The sequence below is a fragment of the Rhynchophorus ferrugineus genome, unplaced genomic scaffold (genome assembly GCF_030347505.1).
Source record: "Rhynchophorus ferrugineus isolate W39M unplaced genomic scaffold, kcgeb_rfMv2 rfM4, whole genome shotgun sequence".
Lineage (NCBI taxonomy): Eukaryota > Metazoa > Arthropoda > Insecta > Coleoptera > Curculionidae > Rhynchophorus > Rhynchophorus ferrugineus.
The window spans coordinates 36,753,377-36,777,054 of NW_027472583.1; the positions used below are offsets into that span (position 1 = coordinate 36,753,377).

A 23,678-nucleotide genomic window follows, 5' to 3' on the forward strand; every position below is an offset into this window, starting at 1 on the left:
TTTCACGAACATAATGTTGCAAGTTGTATGCACAACAGTTGCTATATTTTCTAACAATGCAACAAAAAAACGGACTTTAACTTCGACTCTAAAAAACTCTTCGTTGCTTCATTATTATGATCCACCATGATCCTGTATCAAAATAAGAGATCCAAGAGTGATTTAAGCCCTAATCCTAAGATAGTTCTAGTTCATGTGCTAAGAAAATACTAGTTATTTTGGAATTTAATGACAAAATTTCATAAATTATATTCTGATGAAACAACATAGAATAAGAAACAATAACAAAGAATAAGAAAGTAATAATTTCCTCTCACGTAACGCACTTGTTTTTTATTCATGGAAAACAATTTTTAACAAACAAAGAGATAATACCAAGTCATAGAGTTATTAATACGTCTTTATTATTTCAGTTTTATTTTGCGAACAAATTTGACACCCTAGTGGTATATAGTATTGAAGTCATATATTGGTTTTAAAAAGTCATAAATAAAGCAATTATTTATTCTGAAAGGAACAAGCTCTGAACATGTATGTAAATGTAAGATGAAGCAGTTTGGTTAAAAGACTATGGTTCAGAATAAACCTGAAATACCTAAAAATCCTTGATTTTATTGAGGTCCTTCATTTATTTGAGAAAAAAAAAACGAAACCTATCTAGGAACTTACACTAGGAAAACTTTCTAACTGCATAGGTTGTATCCAATTCCAACTCATTACGGAATCATCTTAATGATACCTATAATCTGAAGCACCATTTCGTGATTTAATTAAACCATAATAACAGTTGCGTCAGTACTATAACAAGAACCGCATAAAAAATCAATTTACATGCGGACCAGAGCGGCCGTTAACGAAGGCCAGTAATGCTTCGCCGTTCCTGCTACCGCACCAATCTCATTTAATCCAGTCGTGTGTCACAAACCGGCCATTCCTCGTTAATAACTTCCCTCGCGTTTTTCCGCCGCTCTCTTCTTCGTCTTCTTCTGGTTTGCCAAGCGGACTGGTTCCGTCGTCACACAAGACAAATTATCGGAGTCGTAAAACGAGAACCGACTTTTATGGCAAACGTGGCCGAACCGGAAAAAACTCGCCTCTACATCTCCGTCCCGAAGAGATTCGAGAATGTCGTTTTTTTTCTCCTCTTAGCTCCTTATTATTATCCGGTTGGTCTGGTTTGACAGGACACGACGAGGAATAAAGAAAAAAAAATAGCGCGGACATAAAAAACGACATAACGGTAGATAAATCGAAACGAGCTCACGGCTGTCGATGGCGAAGAAGCCATCGCTAAATACCAAAAAAAAAAAACACGACGTTATGTTAATTCGAATTGGAAAACGATTAATATTTATGAATAGTCGTCAGAGGGACGGGAAAAAAACCAACAATATTTATTAAGTAGCAATGATGTAGAGAGTAAGATCGTAACTAATTTAAACAAAATTTAAAACATAAAATTACTCTAAAAACACACTTTTAGATCAATTAATGAAAATGTAATTCTAGTAAATTTTCGATATAAATATTAATAATGCTTTTAAACGAAAATAGCAAAAGTTCCGAAAATCTGCCATAAAATGATGTATAGTATAACCAAAGAAGCAGTGAACTTACGTCATCAAGAATGTTTAAAGTATTGCCTGCCGCAGTTTGTAAATTTGTTTTAGAATCAGACAATATTTTCCTTGTCATTTTACTTACATACAATGCGGTCTGATACGTTCGAAAACGTAAATGAATGAGCCTACAAAAGTCGTTCGGTTGTTAAATATCTATCAAATTCTTCAAAATATTAGTTATAATTGACTACAGGTTATAAGCAAACGCGCAGCAAGATGTTGTTTGAACGTTTTTGATAAATTTCAAATCGCCGCTTAACATTACTCTGATTGAAAATACCGAAGCCAGACATGACAGATTGCGTCTCAATCAGTTACTTCGGACATGAACGAAATAATGGGAGGGACGCCTCCTCTTACTAGTAAAATTCGTTAGAGAAATAAATATTTCTACTGTTAAATATTAAGTTACTACAGAAAGTATTTTTTAGCGTGTTGCAGATGTACTGAATATTAGTAAAGGCACAGTCATTAAAATACCTCAAAAAATTAAAATTATAATCATGGATTCGCCGGAAAGAAACGAAGCAGATGACGAATAAAAATCAGCTTGATGTTAGCTCTGTCAGAGATCAAATTTATAAAATGTATGAAAACAGTAGTACTTTTTTTCAATATTAACATAATTTAATAGAATTATTACAGAGGAAACTGTCTGGAAAGTATCCATAGATAGCTTAGAGCTATGAGATATTGCCTTTGAGGCATGTAAAACATAAATAAAATAAGTAATATAGGATTTAAATGGTGGAATGATAACCCACGAATAGATATAATGGAACTTCCAGACATTGCTTTTAAGAGAATACCATTTTTAAAAGCATATAACAACTTCTTATTTCAATTGTGTATTTAGATGAGGCATGGATATTTCTGAATGGGACATTGGGTCACTCATGGCAAGATTATAATAAAAAGTGTGAAAACAATAAAACTTGATGGGAAAAGCTAAACACAGGAATAACAATTGATTCGGTATTATTGGTCGTAACATTTATTAATAATTCATTGCAGATATATTGTTCTTGTTCCTCTTAGAATTATTGAGTTGGAATGTTTAATAACACCTATTTTGGATGAACTAGATCAGATACATTGAAGAAGTGTGAATGATTTGTGTGCATAGATGTGTGTAATTGTTAATAATTATACATTAACATTACATTAGAATTATGAGGTGAGGATGATTACTATTTTGTAGATATGATAAATGCATTATGGAGAATTTAGTGATTAATTTTATCAATAATGGAGAACATCGGTAGCAACAGAAGAATCAAAAAAATACAGTGATATCAAAATGACTTGACAAGAAAATACACCATTCAAGGAAACAAGAACTAAACATAAAAGGTAAATAAGCTCTCCAATGAAAGTAAAATACAATAGTTGGATATACAATTGTTGATATACTGCCACGTCTACGTCATGCGTGGTGTGAAAAAGAGTTCAATGTAATTATAATAAAACACTAATCTATAAACTATTGTGGCTGTATAATTAACTGTAGTTTAAATTATTCGATAATATATGCATTAGATCTACTATAATGTTAAATTAAATTATATTTGATAACATTTTTGTTTTATTATTTAATTTAGACTAGCATTTTGTTATACGTCAAAACCAAAATAAAACTCAGAGTTCATGCGGCCACATCGCGACGTTTTGACGTCATAAATTGAGATGACGTAGGTGCACTACTACTTTATATAGACTATATTTATTTATCGTTCTGAATTATCTTCGATAATAAGACATTATCTTGCATGTTACCTACGATGGATATTTAATATTATAACCCATTGTTTTTCGAACTTCGTATGGAATGTCAGAGATTACTACCTACGCCTCCCTCCGAACCGCCAACCGACTTCAGCCCCTCCGCCCCGCGCCGCACCCTTCCCAAACTGTCAGACGCTGAATTTTATGTGTGACGCTGGTTGCCGACCCTGTTCGCGCCCCTCGCCGCCGTCATTCCTCGACCGCCACCTCATGCATAATTCAGGCGGAGAAATAAGTGGGTACGGTCCTGAAACGGCTTTCAGGTCCCTTCGCTGAATGAAATGAGGCATTTAAATGCGCGAGAGAGAAAGATCAAAACGGACAACGGACGGATTATCCGCCAGAGGCGAGGTCTGGTCGATATAGGGTTTGTGAATATTTCAGATGTAATTGTGATGTTACGAAGAACGCGATAATGTAAATCGAGATCATTGAAATTCCGATATTACGAGTATTGAAAGTTGTAAAGAATTAGAAAAATAGTTCCGATAGTTATCCAGGACAAAAAAAAATTGCAATTAGATATATAAAATAATGAAATATAAGCACAGAGGAAACCCAATTTATACAAAACAGGCAATCAAATTTAACAACAGGCTTGCTGTGTTGCAATTACGTGTCAGGAATACATTAAGTTACTATTATTGGAAAATCCAAAATGCCTCTGGTTAAATTATTATAGAAATATATAAAAAATAAATAAAAAAATGAAAGAAAAATAAATCGAAGGTAAAATATGTCCTGAGAAGTATTCGATTACTTACACTGAAACTTTCGTGTTCCAACTGTCACTGAGATTCACAACAAGACGGACTCCTTTTTAAGTACATTAGCGCCATAGTCCAGTGTTATTTAAGGGTTGCTTAAATAACACTGAACTATAACGCAGAACCAAGAGAACCAAACCGTGTGACCTTATGTAGTGAAGTGTATTAAATGGTAAAAACACTAAAAAGTACTAACTGTTATATTATTAGAAACTAAGGTCCAATGTACTAATCCTAGATAAGGATTGGCCAACCTAGTTTTAAGTCATTGTAGAGACAAATTGTTAGTCGGCACCGACTAGAAATGACATGTAAATAAATTAAAACAAATATTATTATAGGCATGATTAATGTCCTAAAGTAAAACCCAAATATTAATATATTTGTAAACTGTTGTTTCAGTAAATACATAAAACAGTGGAAAACTTTTATTTTTATATTACAATAATAATTCTCATCTGTTCCATGACACAATAAAAAATATTAAGAATACAATATAAAAATACACATTCACAAATAAAAAATATAAATATAGTGTATCATAAAGTGTTACAATAAAGTGTTATAAAGTTTACAGCAAGTAATGGTGAGACGACCAATAAAAAATGTAAACTACAATTTTTTTATTATCAAAACGATATATGTAGATAAAATTTCAAAGTATTTAAACTGTACTTTACAATGGTGACCACGTGCTTCATTTGTTTAGACGACACTCTTATTTCCTATTTTGAAACTGTATTAGAAGAACATCAACACAATTGCAAATTTTGTCCCAGAATATTACAGAAAAGCATATACACACACCCAGATAAGGAGAAAAATATAATCATTAATTTGTTGCTAAATTGTAAACTAGTGAAAGTAGATCGTGGTCGTCGTCCACGTCAACTCCGATGACAGATCATAAATATTCATTTAACTAAAACATCGGCCTGAAAAACACACAACGATTCTATTTGTTTCCAAGGCCAAAGTCGATCGCTCGTTCAAGTCGCACATTAATTTTAATTTGCCGCGATGGAAAAAATTGCGGCAGTCATTTTTTTTTGACGGCGAATTCGACGACTATTATGGAGTTTGAAGGTTAGCGCGCGCGATTTTATCGACATTTCGGGCTAAAAATAGATTCGACATCGCAGCAGGTGTTAATCAATGCGAAAACATTCGACAACCGAGGAGTAATGAACAGAGAAAGATTCCACAAATTATTTCGTTGTCTTGCGACGACAGTTCGTGAGAATAACAACCAAATAAACGGACGAGAAAACAAGTGTGGCCGTCTCGTGACCTACATGCCTCGTCATCCTAGCGTTGTTCGCTATTTTCGTACGAAACCCTATTAAATTGTAAATAATAGTGTTAAAACAATGCAGTGACGACGTTGAATATTCAATTAATGGTTCGATTCACCCGAACAGATTTGTTCGGAACCGTCAACGTTATTTAAAAATTTTAACGAAAATGTTAATAAGTATTCCATTGTTATTGACGCCCGATAAATTATTTTGTTTTTATGAGCGCTAAATCCATTTTAGTATTAAATCATTTTTAATGGGCATTCAAACACATACATAAATCCAACGAGGATAATATTTCTGGAGAAATTACGAATTTTTTAAAATAAAGCATAATTTTAAAACATAGTTATAAAACTAAATTAGTTAGATTGTAGTACGTTCCATAGTTGACATACTTTATAAATTATAAAACTGATTAAAGCTCCAGGTTATCTTAAAATGCAATATGTGTTAGTGAAGACCAACGTATTTTTATATAAAATCTGGTTTCACTATAAAATTAAATATTATATATAATATTAACTTTAAAAAGTTATAATATTGAGTGTTATTGATGACATATCTGCATTTTTATATTAATTTTTAATTAATATCAGTAATATCAGTACGTCTAATATGTTTAATGTAGAAATATGATTACACCTTTTTCAAAGTAGCTATCACTAAAAATACTGCTCGTGTGGGAAAAAAGGAAAACATAATTTTCGACTGACTAGATGCAATTTCTGATAACAACAAGGGAGGATCAATAAAAATAAAGTTGTGGAATTTGAAACATTACTAGATGATTTCTCCCTGCATTCAATATTTAAAAGTGTTTCAAACTTTTACCAAAGATCACGAGTTATTAAGCATCGAATCGCGTAACTGCTGAATGTAAAAAATTACTATATTATAATATCAGAGAATAAATAAACTATATTTTGTCGGATTAAGAAGCTGCTATCTGTTGTGAGATATTTATTCAAATAAAAAAAAATCGCCTAGATGTATATACGCACATAACTTCAAAAGCACTGCACTAAATTGGAAAATACCTATTTTTGTCTTTGTTTATTTTATTTCTTAAGTTTGTTGTCCTCAGGACTAAGTTTGTATAAAAATTAAAAGCTTTCATGGAAAGGTTTCAAAATACTGAATCAAAGTCACACTGAATAACATAGAGGAGCTGCTAAATGATATACCCTATAGAATCAATAAAGTACTCAAAGTTCTTTGAAAATATAGTCAAAGCCATCCTGAACTACCTAGAAAAATTATTGACTATTCGGATGATAAAAACTGAGTATAAGAAATCGATTGTCCTGTATTTGCTGTCGTGACTTGAAATGGAAACAGCAACATTCAGAAAAGTGCTGTAGTGACGATCAAGCCCTTATTGTTGGACCTTCAAATTATCTCTTTACCCATAAGTACCTCTTCTCATAACATTTTCTATGTTACGATTCGTAAATATAATGTATACTTTTATATAAGGTCTCTCGGAACAGAAGAAGTACATACTTCAAATTCAATCCCTAATCCAGGGGTAATACTTTGTTACGTGTAGCTAAACAGGCATCAGCTATATTATATGCGATCAGTACATTCAAAGTTTAAATTTATTTATAGTTTCCCCAACACTGTTGTGTTATTTAGCGACTCTCAACACACCCTTTATTTTATAAACTTGTTCTTAAACGAACGTCTGAGCGAGATTCAATCCTAGTAAGTTATTGTCGACAAGCTAAACTTTTAACTCGCACGGCTACCCGCTGTGTAAATTTTTTATTTTGTTCGTATTTTACATCTAGATTCCACATTTAACTGCAATCCTGTGGACCGCAAAACGGGCGTGTATCAGCTAGTATTATAAAAAAAACTAAAAACAAAACTGTTACTAGCAACCATGACAATTAATACTAGATATTGTAGCGACCTTGAGGCATGTCGAATTTTACATAGTGGAATAACGGTCTACAAAATACCCAGAAATATAATCAAAAGATGTTGAACACGGGCGGGGTGCCAGCAGCGCCAACTAGGACCCGATAACGAATAGCTGGCAACCCCCAGACCTTTATCTGGGAGGTTATTGAAGGGTATTTCCAATCATTCAGTACTCGACTATCGTTTCGTTTAGATATGCCACCATCGACTGCACAAGCCGCGTCTCCAGGTAACACCGCTGCCATCCGTTTTATCTAATTGTATTTCACGCATTTTTATATTACTTCAATAAATAACGGTCACAGAATGTAAACACCACTGCTTCATTTCGTTTTACCTCCATTCACTGAAACCCTAAAATATTAAATCTTATTATTAAAAATAAATATTTTTTTAAATAGTAATGTCATGACATGTAACAAACAAACCGATATTGATAGGAAACTAATTAATCTAAACATTCGTAGCTTAACTAACGATCTTATCAGTTATCGCATAGAACCCATAGAAGATGAAACATTTTAAGAGTTTTTACTATTCAATCTATATTAAGAGTCAACTATTCTAATTATTAAATAATATAATATTGTGCAGGTGAACAATTAAGCCTTTAAACGAATTTACAACGATACAATTACAATATCAACCAATATGATCGCATACATTCGACAACAAAAGACAAACTTCACGAAACATAAAATCTTCGATGATTTTACAACATCGCGGTGGACACAAGAATGGAGGTTTTTCCCTTCAACCATAAACCATAATTCCTGGGAGGTCATTTCCCAATCCTCGTCTTTTATTGCGGACCATTCCACGTGCAGTCGCCATCCACCATTAGAATCGACTGTCGGTGAGCCATCAGACCGTCGTCAAAAAAAGTTTGATAAATGAGACGACCGAACAACGGCCGGGAGCGAGACGAGCGCCGAATAAAAAATAGACGAAGCGTCAAGGACGCCCGAGCACGATACATAAAAATTGAAAAGTTCTCGTTGCCAAAGAATCGTAGAAAAATTATTAATCTTTTAAGCGGTCGTTTTTCGAAGAAATGACGCCGGCAACCATGACGGAATCTTGCCGACTCATCATCACGCCCGTATTTTTTCCCTTCCCTCTCAGTCGGGCAGAAATATTTTAATACCGTCGTGTTTTGTACATATTTTTTATAAAATGATTCATTTGAATTTATGTATTTTTTGCACACAAATTAGAGACATCTGTTATAGCTGCACGTTGTAACAAGTAAGCGAACTTACTGTTGGCAATGTTGGTGTTTCAGTTCAATATATTATATATATCCGTAAATTTGAGTCAGCAAATATCTGCGAGGTCCGATGAAACATTATTAGTGTGATGGGAGTTAACATCTATTTAACTTGATTTGTGGAGGATAGCATGGTTTACTTTTAATATTATAACAATATATAATGTAACATTTAATTATATTTTCCGCTATATTAAAGTACCGCTTTAAACTGCTACTTTGATAAATATTCCCATTTTGGGACTATAAGAATATTTGGTATATTTAGATAAATATAAAATACTTAAGAATCATAATGCATCAATACTAAAAATGTTGTCTAAAAAGGCTAACTGGCTAGAACCTTTGAAAACAACTGTTTGACAATGTGAATAGAATTTATAATGAGGTAGAAGCATTTAGATCCTTTAATCCCTTATATTTTATCGCACTGTATATGTACTTAACATTTATCAAGTTCTCAGAATTGAATTTCATAAAAAATTTGTAAATTTGATGTTAACTTGTTTTTACATATAATCTACTCAATTGCGCGCCTTTACTACAGCCAATATGATAATTTTATTCGAACAAGTTGATAAACCAGAGGAGTTGATAAAAATTTTAATTGAGAAAATAACAGCTTACTATTTTTCTCTTAAAAGTTGGACGTATTCAAAATATTCATATTGGTTATTAAATTAGACTAAATTAGCATTTATATAGGGGTGTATTCCTTATTTAACATTGCTTAGATAAAATAATTTGAAGGTGTAAAAGTCTATATAAATATATCGGTATATTATATTCTAGCCCCTGTACTGTGACTTGTAACACATTTGAACAAGTATAACAGAACACTACGGCCTGGTATATGCGGTAAAAGACTAGCGTTATAAGTAAAGTAACTATTACTAATAACATTAAGATATTATATTGATACTAAAGTTCTATAGTATATAGTATCTATAACACCTACTTTGCATTTTATTGAGGTATCGTAATCTAAACATTTACATTAGCAGTATTATTTTTAAGTATGCGAGATAAATCTAAACGGATCGAAAACATATTGATTGATAAACCGAGTAGACAATGATAGAAAGCAGACGTGACCTCTAAACGACCTCTGCCAGTAAGTGGACTATAACGAGGCGATCGCTATTCACCAGCGGCGAGTTCTCAGAAACGACTCGTTAATTACGCGGCCGTTAAAACTACATAATTGTTGTTTTGTGTTCCTGCTATTTTTTTATTGCTGGCGCGACCATTCACGGACACCGACAATTATCAATAATAACAAACTGAAATGCTTGCATTTTTTACGTAATGCTCAACCGACCGGACAGGATTACCATTGCGTCATGCGACCGAGTGAATATGTTTGAGAGAAAGAGAAGGGAGGTATTATTAGAAAATAGTCCGCGTTGTGTTATCGTTCATTTCCCAATACAATTAGAATGTTTACCCGAAGTGATTAATTCGAAATACCGATAAAGACTGGTTAAAATAGTTTATTTACACTCGTTGGTGATTACACCAATGCATGTCAGCAGTTGGATGGAGTTATCAAAAAATTATTTACGCTGACCGTTTATCGCAATAAGAAATTGAAACGACTGCTGATAACAAAGAATCTGACTCTAATTTGAATTCGCATTAACCCTGCTATAACCAGAAATTTATAATAATCACGAATTCGAGGAGTAATTCGTTAAAATAATGTGTTAATACGCACTAGTAACCCCTAAATAACCTTTATTTATTATATTTTAACATAACTTTATTATAACAAAGCCAACGATATCATGCAAAAATTAACACAAAAAGTCGGTCGGGTGACTCATACAACCCTTTCCCAGTTGGCTATTAAGGCGAACCACACGTCGCGGCAGTAGGAAGCGAAAAAAACAATCGATGATGAACAAAAATATAACAACATCCAGTTACAGCGACCTTTTTAGGTATTAGCAATTACGCGGCTAAACGTCGACTACCGAAACAACTGTTACAGTTAGCAATGATGATGATGTAAACGCGAAGCTCCATATTCGGCACGAGTTTCGACCCGATCATTGCCATAAATGCGGTGCAATGCAAGTAATCGCGGTTTCTAATTAGCGAAAAAAAGAATCAGCAAAACATAGAAAGCGGGCTTGACCTCTAAATGACCCCCAATCGACAAATGGAGTAGAACAGGCCTGAGCGAGCTCGGGCCAATTTACCAACCGGTATGACGGACCGACGGTCTTAATTAGGAAGTCTTTATATCGCTATTAACATCGTCCAGGTCTGATCGCTTACTACACGCCGATAATTATTTATCCTTCTTAAAAGCGTCATTAACAAATTGAATAGTAAAGATGAATAAGTTAATATGCGTACGACTACACTAACAAATTATTATAGATGAATATATTAGCAAAGTAGGCCAGGGGACTTGAACTCCAAGACCTGCCGTTTTTTTTTGAGTTGCGTTTCGGGAAAACTTTGATCGTGAGAATACTAAACAAGACTGTGGATTATCGATGAGAAAGCCGATTTTAGTCACATTACCTACACACGCGCGCAACATAATCATGTCTAGAACGCTGACTACTGACTGAAACAGCCATAAGGTCACTGTACTCCGCGAACGCCTGTCCGGTGGCGCTAACTGGCGGCCGATCGCTCGAACTAGACGATTTGCGGACGGCAAACGAACGGTTAAAACAAAGAAGACTCCGATTTCGAGCTTTTTCCAGCCGTTTAACGGTACATCGGCTCTAGGAGTGGTGAAATGCACCGTGAACGTTCATAATCACTAGGGAAACTGCACTGGAGCCGAACCAGGGGTAGTGACGTGGTGAAACGTTGGACTACAAGGTGAAATCGTACTTTCACACACATCACACGGGTTCCGTACGATGATGGTTGACTTACCACAAGCGAAAATAATCTTCTACACTTTACACACTGTTCGACAGGTTAATCCAAAGTAACAAACAAAAAAGAATTCCAGTAAGAGTGTAGTATTGCACTAAAAGCCGAACAAACAAACAACCACTCAACACGAAATTCGTTCTCAATACAAAAATAACTAGGGGTAAACGGGTAACAACTGTTCTCTGTATTCTTGAAATTATGTTGGGCTGGATGTCCTTGAAATTAGTCGCGTAAACCGCGACGCAACACACTTCCTACGACGGTCGTGTCCTGACTGAACAACGTTCGGGCGCGGTCGTCTTACGATCGCGCGATTCCGACCTGAACCGAATGGTGGACGGAACCGACAAAGTAAAGCCCTGTTGTCAGGTCTTTCAAAAAATATTATTCTGACAATCCGATATCTCCCTAATTTTATCCATAATGAGTATGATATCTTTTTTAATGAATAATGAGTTATTCGCATTAAAACATGACCATGCCAAAATGGATGTCAGATATTTGAAGTCTCCTTGAACGTTCAGACGCCGCAATAAAACCATGTTCAATATGTGACCTTTAGTTTCGTCCAGGAAACAACGAAAAAAAATCGAACCCAAAGCGAGCGATATAAAGCGTTGGCACCCTTCCAAGACGGATTTCCATTCGACCAGTATTGGCAGCGCCGCATAGCGATCGAGGGAACGTGATGGCGGCAGAGGGGTCGGAGACGGGCGGGCGGCCCCGAAAGCGAAGTCGACTCTGGATCAAACAAAAACGCGCAACAAGTGACGATCGTTTATTTTGTTTTCACGTCGGTATCTCGGATGGGTTTTCGGGCTGCCGTTTCGGAACCGGCGTCGTTGTAGTTCTTGGCGACGAAGCGAGGGGGGGCCCGAACCTCCCCGCACTGGCGTCCCCCCTCGAACGATACACGATTCTTCCCATTTCTGCGCGGTTAGTCACGTCCAAGTAGCGACAGTTTCACGATATATCGTTATTAAAAAAAGGAGGCCATAACTATTTTTAACCGATCATCGACGCCTATTGTTTCCGACGACTGTTTCCCTCTCCCGGCCCTTTTTCATGGCCTGCTCGGTCTTTTTTTCTTTTTGATATATGTATTAGAGCGGTTGCAATTAATTTGATCGGGAAAGGGCTTATGTAACAGCTTGAGAGGGGCAGGGTAGGAACGATTGGTGGGGTAGTACCTAAAAGGTACCGATATATGTTTGATGGACTTAAGAAATGGTAATATGGCATATATTTTAATGCTTTTATTCATTTCATTTTCGGTCTTTGAAAGCATTTGAACATGAGAAATCGGGAGTGTCATCGGAATATTGTTACCGATTGATTTTCAAAGTAACATCGCCCACTCAACCACATGTTAAATGAGAAATCCTGTTTCCTGTCTTGTATTTCGATCAAACAGACAAGAAAAAAGTGAAGTATCATAGAAATAATATTGATTATAAACCAATGAATCATGTGAGGATGAAATAAGTTAATATGTCTTACAACTCGAACACTAAATCTTAAACAACTTCCAAATTATTACAAAGATAATGTCGATAATTTGAAACGATTAACGATTTTTTGCAAGTTTCCAGGTAGGAATACTCTTTCTTTCGAAATATTGAAATAATTTAGGACAATTTAATTATGAATTTTATGAATGACAATAGATTTTGTTGGCGCATAGGACTCCGCCAACACCAGGTCGACCTTTTCCTTTGTAAAATTCCTTTCATTGTCCTTCGATACAAGCAGTATATGCACCTTTATTTCGCTGCTTACCTTTCTACCCTGATTTTACCCAGCTATATGTGGACAATATGGTAGTTTTTCCTAATTTAAAATTTTTAATCACATACTTTACGTTCTTTGTTACAGTTGGTATGTTTAAGTTCCTTATTTTCTCTTAGTTGTTATGTATATTTAAAATTCATTATACTGCCGGATGTAGCAATGATCGAGCTAACCATGATGACTAGTGAAAGCGTTAGAATTATTCATAGTTCTATTGTTTTTACATTACTCTGATTAATTTTCAACAATTATTACGATATTTCTTCGAACCATTTTTATTTTTATTAAGATAAGTCAAGAAGTTCATATAAGCGATATAAATTATCTAGTTTATTAATAACAATAAGATTATTATCAAAATTGATACAATTTATTTGTTTGAAAGAATACATTAACTATATATATTATATCATCAACTTAAAACATATATTGACAGTTGTATTAATTAATTACATTTTTTATATAGTGGAGATTATTTCTGACGTTATGATTCAGTTGAGAATGCAATATGGTAAGTAAATTGACGACACAAGGCTATTCTTTCCACAATATTAGAAATATATAAATGAATAATAATGTGACCTTGAATAAGTTCTGGCTATTTTCAGTTTTATTAGAGTTGCGTTTACAATTCGGTGTCTATCTTTTTTGAAATCAAATAACCAACTTTTTACATAATGTCGGCTTTCGTACCGCATAAAGTAATGTATACAAGGGTGTTTTATGCATTGAGTGAGCAGTATTTGAAGATGCTGTCAGAACATCGGAACTTCCAAAATCAGTTTTTAATCGTGAAAACATTTTGAAACATTTCAACTCAGTGAGAATGAATAGATAGAGGATTTTTCTACTGCGAACAGCTGCTTTAACTGTAGGAAAGAAAATATGTCGGCCACTTGTTGGCAAAACCCAGAAAACCTACTAGGATTAAATTAGAACGATGCTTTGAATGATATTTTTTCTTTTCTTTTCGAGTTTTGAAACCTAACAAAAAGTTGTCTACATTATATATTCAATTTGAAGAACTCTGCTGATGATGTACAACGATAAGTTATTGATTTAAGTGAAACAAATTGCAGAGAGCGTCTTAAAAAGCTAAAGATAGTTAATTTAGCGTCGTGGACCAAAATCTTGTCTTAATCAATAGCTGCTTATATGTATTCTGATCATTTTTCACTTTAAAATGTTACTTGTTGGAAGATGGTAAAATATATATTAACCAAAATCTTCCATCATTTTTTGCAACTTTTTACTACATTTTTTGGTAACGTGGCAATATTACGTTGAAAAAACGATTCATTTTCTCTCTTCTACTCTCAATTCACCTCATTCAATTAGTGTCAGTAGATATCAGCAATTAACAGTTACTTTCGATTTTTGCAGCTTATAAATATAGTGTACTTTGCTGATTCATGAATATTCTACTTCAGTGTCGATATGGATTGCCCAGTGCAAGAGGGCAATCCATATCGACATGCCCTTTTGCGCATGGGATTGTTGTTGTAGATTCACTTTTCATCAACCATTACAATACGTCATAGAAGCCAAGCAAACACAGCGCGATTTTTTTCTCTTTTTATATTTTCGAATTATACGTAACCATCTGGAAGTTAATTATTCAACTGCTACCTGACATTCCTTGAGTTTGGTCCTTTCTTGGTCCTCCAAGCCAAACTATTAAAACCAATACATAAAATTGGAATATAACGGCAAGCAGCATCATCAAAAATTTTTAAAAGTATCTGATGGGCTTGGCCAGCAAATGTCTTCATATCGAACAACAAAAGTAATGAATATGGAATAGAGACATGTTAAAAAATTAGGTTATGTCATTTAACAGTTGTTTACATTGAAAATCCACTTAGTTGAAGCACCTAATAATATATGAAACTTGATATAGTATAGTATATGATCTTATTAAACTCAGTTGTGTACATTCTAGAAAAAAAAGTAGAAACATCTCAAAGGAGCACTTAAATATCTCCTAGATAAACGCTAAAACAGTTTCGGACTAACATAAACAAACAGTTTTTTCCTTTTCCTTACGCCTGACAGATATGTGGAGCAGTCGCTGTCATTTCTAACCAGGCGAAATGCTATTTTCCAAACCGACTGCTGGCCGCTTGCCATACAGCCACCAAACTATAAAACAGATAGGCCACCGCTATTATACAAACATTCCACTGAAATGTGAGGAATTGATGAAAAATGCGACCCGTCTTTTATTTATAGCGCGATTTATTTTCGCCTGGATATTTTCGGTTTCAACATCAATGCGAATAATCAAAAATAATGGACGCGTACGTACGACTGGAGTGTGACCAACACGGACTAGTTTATGTTCTGATTAATTCAGCTAATTTTTTTTTTGAAAGACAAAGAAGATAGATACATCGATTCATCGATAACGTGAAATCAAGTGAAAAACAATGACATATATGTCATATATAATATAATATTTACCAAGAATATAGTTGAAATAAGTAGTGATTGTTTATTGTAAAGCATACTTTGCAAATGCATTTCACATTTATTATTATTTAGTAACAAAATTAATAGACTAAAATAAAAATTAAGAATAGACTTAGAAGGCAACGAATGTACATCACACACAACAACAGTGATCACGATATAGTGAAACTGAGCGATTCCTCAGGCGTAGTGTCCCTGTATTAAATTAGCATTTCACTATGATCCGGAAATAGATTATGGTGCCAAGAAATTAGTTACAATTGGGAAAATTACAAGCTTTCAAATTTATCACTTACTAGGAACTCTGAAATTGATAGGCGTTAGCGTATGAAATCTATACTGACGTATGAAATAAATGATGTTTATTTTCGTAATAAACCTGTAAAATACACTTTTTAACACTGATTGGGGATACACTGATTATAGCGACCCTCCAACTTTTCGATACCCTTTTTGTAGTACGATTTGTACTTTACTTCAAAATAGGCATCAGTTTCAGTGACCACCGTTTCATTCGACAAAAATTTGTTTCCAGCTTCCATTCCTTTGAGATCTGAGAACAGGAAATAGTCGCTGGGGGCCAGATCTGGAGAATACGATGGATAAGGAAGCAATTCAAAGCCCAATTCATGGATTTATGTCATCCTTTTCACTGACCTATGACACGGTGCATTGTCTTGATGAAGCAGCACTTTCGCTGTTGATAATCCTTCCTTTTTCAAGGTAGTCAACGAAAATTACTCCATGCGCATCCCAAATTACAGACGCCATAACCTTGCCAGCCGACTGTTCATCCATTGTCACATATCAACGCAAAAACTGGGTTTTTTACGCTTGATCGTCTTTAAACACTGCTCCAAATCACCAACTCGTCGTTGTTTTTGGTCAAAAGTGAGGTCGCGCGGCACCTACTTTGCACAGAGCTTTCTCATACCCAAATATTCGTGAATGATATTATGTACACGTTCAGTTGATCTCTTTAAAGTGTCTGCTGTTTCATTCAGTTTCAATTTACGGTCATTCAAAATCATTTTGTGGATTTTTTAAATGTTTTCGTCGGTAACAAGTTTTTGGGCGACCACTGCGTTCACCGTCTTCGGTGCTTATTTCACCATGTCTAAACTTAGCATACCAATCCTAGATGGGTGATTTTCATGGGGCAGTGTCTGGAAACTCGACATCAAGCCAAGTTTTTGCTTCAACTATATTTTATCTCTTCAAAAAGCAATATTTTATCAACACGCGAAATTCCATTTTATCAATTTTTTTCACAGTACCTCTAATTTGCTTCACTCAAAATACTATAATTCACAACCTAATGATCCGACAACTGTCAAATTTATACACGCTTCTTTTGACGGTTAGAGCTAACTAAAAATATATGTACTAATTTTAGTAGCGTCATCTATGTGTCAGGCCGGGGACTTTTCAATTGACCTGTTAAAATAATATCGATTACTTAGATCCTCATCAAACATACTGACGTGATTCTGAAACTCAAATTTAATTCTTATAAAAGATAGTGATGAAAAAACGAAACAATCCACTAGAATAAATAGTATATATACAACTCTTTTAGAGACACACCTACGCAGTACTGACATTTACTTGGTCATCGCATTTTTAAAAAACCGTTAAATATGTCATCAGGTCAAGAACAGCTATAATAACAATTTGATTTGATCTTGAATGCATGCAAATAAAGTCATAAATAATTCTGTACTATAATATTACCAATATTTTTTTTATAAAGCTAAACTTTATCACACTTGGTAGTACCCACGTCAGTATAGATGATTAAAAACAACTTCTCAAGTACTAATGTCAAGCTCTTTTCCAGTATTTTCATGTATAAGCTGTTACTGTGTCTGTAGTCACCATATTTATGTACGCGGTGTTTACTACTGCTTAACATTGTTTTAAGAACATCAGTTTTTAAATTTTTTAGGGTGTTATAGATCCTTATGTACTGAATAGCAGGTTAATGAGGAATACCTAATAAAATATAAAAACATGGATACCGCACTTAATTAATTCCTATGCTTTTTTAAGATAATTTTAAGGATATTACAAGAATGGCTGTTGTAACGGATTAGAAAATGTTTGATATCATCGTGCCTGTGATTTGGAATCTAAATTTTTAATTAATAATAATAATAAAACAGTTATTATAAACGAAAAAGATATTTTCTTTTAAGTGTCCTACCAAAAACTATACTTTTTTCCGATCGATTGTGTTTATTACATCTTACATAATTTTTTTTCGAATGCATTCGAAGAAAGGAAATTACTACTCTGCAATATTCCTGCATGTCTCACAAGCTTTTGACTGGGTATGCCATTTGGGATTTATTTGCAAAATGAGAAATTTGCTACCGCTGAATTACTGCCAACTGCATTCTCAATACTTAAATGTATTTCGGCTTATATATAGTATATTGGGACCACTTCTGTATTTGCTTTTTATTGCAGATATCCCAACAACAAAAGAAAAAGTACATGGAACATTCGCCATGACACAGTTATCATGGCAAAATATATATCTCTGTCTAAGAGAAAGTACAAGTAGCAGTCAACAAGAATTATAAATGGACTAGAGACAGCAAAATAAAGCTTAATAGCTCCAAATCTGTCCATGTTAATTCTGCGTTGCAGTTAAACGAAAAAAACCTAGCTATATCACTTGACGGATGCCGGATTCATCAAGCAGAATCAGCTAAATACATCAGCTTACATCTCTCAGCTTGGTTAAATTGGAAACATCACGTTAGACAAAAGGCAGAACAGATTGACTCAAAGTCAAACAACTGTACCTAAAATCAATGGTTTATCATTGGCTTATCAGTCTATTACAAAGCCAATTTGGACCTATGGGGTGTAAATATGAGGTTTCTACGATTAATTACCAATGCTCATCGCCACAGCCGTGATGTTTTTTTAATCCATCAAAATTAATTTATAGTTCTAAAATGGCCGAGATATAATCTGGTAATAAAACCATCAAAATAAAATACATTTTCAATAATGGCCAACTTATTATTAGTAATGAAGTTCTAAATTCTAAATGTCAACGCACTTGCTTTTAAAACGTTGACCGAGAGAAAGGTAAAAAGACTGATAAAAAATCGATACAAGAGCAAACGACTGGAAAAAAGATTCGGTCATTATTTAGAAATGTCGAATACTAAAAATAGTTTATGTACATTCCTCTAACGAAATTGATTTGAATGAATAATAAACGAAAAACAGGTTGAACACAAACAGTATCGATCCGATACTCATATAGACGGGCGATATCAATTAAACACAGTAAGCTCTGTTTCTATCCAGAAACAGTTGCGTCTGGGTTTTATTGTTCTCACTATAGGATGGAAATGTAACGATTGTTAGAGAACGATGGCAATAAATGTGGCTCCTATCTAAATCATTTTATCGGAAATAAATATTTTACATCTTGATAAGTTAATATTTATTTTAATAAAGTGACTTTAATTGGAACGGCTTTTTTCTTTCTCTATATAGCGAAAATAATTTTCTTGAAAAAAATTATATGGTTTTGTAGAATTTTAAAACAATAAAATAATATATGAGCTTCGTTCGTAGAGTTTCAAAGGTGTAATCAAAAGGATGGTTACGGTAAAGATGGTACGATGGTGCCATTGTGAGATGTTGCCATTTCACAAGCAATCGAAAAGTTTTAGTTTTGGTGTTTAAACTGATGAAATCTCTAATATCCTTGGCTTGTTTATAATTGATATAAAGTTATTGTTTACTCTTTAGTTTATGTGTTGTGCGTTATTCTCACTTTATCGTTATTTTACATATAAGATTATATCACACGAATTTATTTGTTAATTTTATACTTCATCAGTAGAGTTAAGAAGTTTATTCATTTGGATATACTGTTTATATTATTTTTATTCTATTATTTTATTATCTATCCAATTATTTATTTTAATTTTGCAAACTGGATCCATTTCTATAATAACTATATACTTTGTGTAAGTGAGACAATTGAACAAGAAACTTGTCTTGTCTGAACTGAAATTGAACTTGTCTTTGTCTGAACATTATGAAACATCGAAATATAATATTTTAGTGCGCTTGTTAGGCGTTCCTATAAGTAGACTTTCGTATTTTTCAGTGATTGGTTGAGCGGATCGACGTTCACTTTTAACATCGAAATTTACAGAATGAAAACGAGCACACCCATTCTGACAAAGACTGAACGCCACCTAAGCACTCATCGACATAAAAACCATAATTTTCTAAGAACCTGCGCAGACCTTGCAGGCAACATTGTGTAAATTGTTATTTATCAAACGCTTATCAAAAATCTAGTAGGAAAAATCAAATATACTCCTCCCTTAACACTACATAACACTACAAGTTCTACGGCAACCCGTAACACAACTGAACAATATGTTCCTTTTATATCAGATAACAAAACATATCTTTAAAAAAATCATACTCAGAGAGATGCAATCCACGTTTTAGTTGAAAAGTACTGGATGTATGAATAAGTTTTGACGGTTTAGATGTAACTTGGTACAATGTATTTTATTTAAAGTATTGCCCATTGGTAAGTACGATGTTTCCCAAACCTTCAGGCAGCATGCGGATACTGCGTCGAAAAAATTCTTTGCCTTTTGTGACGATCTAAGAAAAGTAGAGGTGATAGTCCGAAGGAGCGATGTTTGGCGAATATGGTGGATGGTGGTGACCACTTAACTCTAGTAGATTTACACGAATTTTGTGTGACCTTGAAAAATAGTTGATCTTTTGAAACTTTTCAAATCAGAGAAACTTTAAATTATATATTAGGTAGTATTTTCTTTTCCTTAATGGATATTACTCATTTGTATATTTAATATTTGACAATTTTCTTGTTTTGTTTTACTTTAATTATAATTTGGACCAAACAACCACCCTTACTGCTGAACTTTGATCTCTTCACAACTCTATGCTTAGTATATCCCCGTACAATAATATTTAGTGAAAAATATTTTAGTAATCATAAATATTTAGTATTAAATAAATTATACAAATACGGACTTGGTAGCCGCAGTAGTTAAGACGACAGGACGGTCTTCCTACTGCTGCGTTAGTCATGGGAGACATGGGTGCTTCTGATTGTAATTGTAAATATATTTAGACAACAATGTAAAAAATGACAAAAGAATAAGCATCCCAGTCTTGTCAGTAACTGGGCTGGGTAAGACCGGATGTCTTCTGAGATGGTGTCTATGCCGAAAACCCTAGATCGGGATCCACGTTCAGCCGGTCCGATGCAATCCCTATAAAATCTAGTTCAACAACCGACTTCAAAGTGGTCAGTTGACAGTAATTAAAATAATACTGTAAATAGAAAAATGTTTAGATAAGTATTAAGCTAAATTGTGTGTATATAGTAGAATATAAAATACGTGTAGTAGATAGGTTAAATAAAGTTTTTAATTATTTTTAATTAGTTATTACAACGACTATTATGTAAATATTTTATTTTTTCCAAATTTATTTTTGAAGTCGGTTTGTTTTGTCAAAAATATTTTATATATTAATGTTTGTGATTGTTTGAAATTTGTGATTGTTCTAGGCAATAGTGTAAAATCCGACAAGGAAAATGATCCCAGTCACGCCAGTAACCAGGCTGGGTAAGATCGGATGTCTTCTGTGATGATTTCTAAAGTTGGTCACTCGCCAGTCGGTAGGCTTAATGCTGAGGATCGTGGTTCGGAGCCCACGTTATATATATATATATATATAAAATAACATTATACACAAATATCTGATTATTTTAGATACAAAATATGTGAAAACTTTGTACGTGTCTTTGAAAGTTGAGCGTTTCTCTCGATTTCCCCTCTTGCCCAATAGATCCTGATTTAGATCCAATGTGACCCCCTCGGAAGTGCACTCTTTCGATTAAAAAAAGAATTTTGAAAATGGGAGAGAGAGAAATTGAAAGAGAAATCGGCGAACAAAAAATATATATAGAAAAATATAATATATACAGTCGAACGTAAAACCTCCTCCTTTTTCGAAGACGGTTAAAAAGGAGACTTCAGATATTTTTTTTATTTAAAATTAAGCTTTTTAATTTATTAAAGCTGTTTAATAACAAATTTAATATTATACTAAAACTATAAATGTCAGAACATTTCCTCCATCGTTTAATACAGTTCTTGTTACACAGATTACTCGTATTACTACTGTTACAGTCTACTAGATATGATCAAATCTATTAGTTAGGAAACTTATCTGTTAAAAGGTAGTAGGATGCAGTAGTAGTTGATAATTAACTTGTTTTTAAGATTGTAGTTAAATGTTATTAAAAATAGATAAGTGAATACATATTTATATAATAGACTTCTTATTAAATATTCATCAGTTCGTGGAACACAACATTGGTAGTTAACGTGTATTCGATTTTAATATATTCTATTGAAACGGCTATTAATTTAATATTCATTGATGACGAAATGTACAATTATACAATATTCTCATAGGAACTGTTGTTTGTCTGTTCCAAGTCATTAATATAATATGATGGAAAAGGGGAAATGTATCATCGATACCGCGGCGTGTTCCGGCTAAAAATAGACAAAAAACTATGTTAGAATCTGGACGATGTTTTGCGAGATACTATCATCGATTTTATTATTTTCAGCCAGTTGCTACGAGGTCAGTTCCTTTTCGTGTTTTTTCTTTCGTATCCTAAAATACTTAGGTAATAATTTTAAATTAAATCGCAGATTTTTAGTTCAACATTGTATTTTCTGTATTTATGTGAATACATATCGAGTAATAAATTAAAACATGGCGACCATGGTTTTATAACACATACGCACTTGTTTACTTAAACTTTGCATGATTGTTTTGTACAAATCTAGCTGAATTGTTGAGATCCTTTTCTAGGGTGTAGGTGGTCATAGCCTCGTTGTAGTAATAAATTATGCATTTAAAAATCCAAGGAAACTATAGTTAAAATCGCAGGTAATTCTAATTATGACCAATACGGGATATGAAATGATTTTAGTAATCTATGACTGGTTTCTCGAGCTATATAACACGTGGCACCATCTTATTGAAACTCCACGTCGTCCACATTTATATATTGTACATTTTGAATACAATAATTGCCTTGTTTTTTCGCAACAGCAAGCATCATTAACTGATATTATGTACAACATGAATTGTCACGGTGTTTTTTTTTGTTAACACCGACTTTGTAGTAACAAATTTGTTGACATTCAAATATTGCAGTGTATATGGGTCACCATACAATTTATATTTTTAGTTTTTTTAATTATTAACATTCTTATTAACTTATTAATTGAATACAATATGAATAAATCCAGAAACGCAGATTACAATGGTTTAACATTGTCCTGCGGTACCAATGGCAGTAGGCTGAGGCGTAGACATTCTCCCTAACAAGTTTTCACTCATTAAAATTTCTCTCTGGTATCAGATCGCTTGCGCATCCACCTTATAATCTCGATGGAGGTCAATATTTCTTGTTTCTGATATACAAGCACACATTAACTTATTTTTATTATTGCTTGCTGGCAAAATTTATTCTTTAATATCTATATGAATATTAGATGATAATATTTGCTATGATTTTAAAAATATTGTTATAAAACTTACTGAAGTACACCAGGAACTGTTGGGTAATAGCTTATTATTTAATTATTATTTATTTTACGTTTAAAAGTTATTAGGTTTTTGCCCTAATTATACACTGATATAAATATATGTTACCAATATGATTGAATTGCCGGTAATTTAAAGACAATACTTTATTGCTTTAATGATTTTGTGGAAGTAAATA

At 33.5% G+C, this 23,678-nt stretch overlaps 1 protein-coding gene across 5 annotated transcripts in view; it reads right to left on the reverse strand.

The window, feature by feature from the left end:
- LOC143195027 (putative JmjC domain-containing histone demethylation protein 2C) overlaps positions 1–23,678 on the reverse strand; it is a 549,561-nt gene that overhangs the window by 17,804 nt on the left and 508,079 nt on the right. Inside the window, exon 1 of one of the 5 annotated variants that reach the window (XM_076401870.1) lies at positions 11,576–11,906. The exons of 3 other annotated variants lie outside the window; for them this stretch is intronic. The gene's annotated coding sequence lies outside the window, so the exon portion shown is untranslated. Of the gene's footprint in view, positions 1–11,575; positions 11,907–23,678 lie in introns of those variants that run through there. One more of the 5 variants, XM_076401872.1, reaches the window with a different exon arrangement.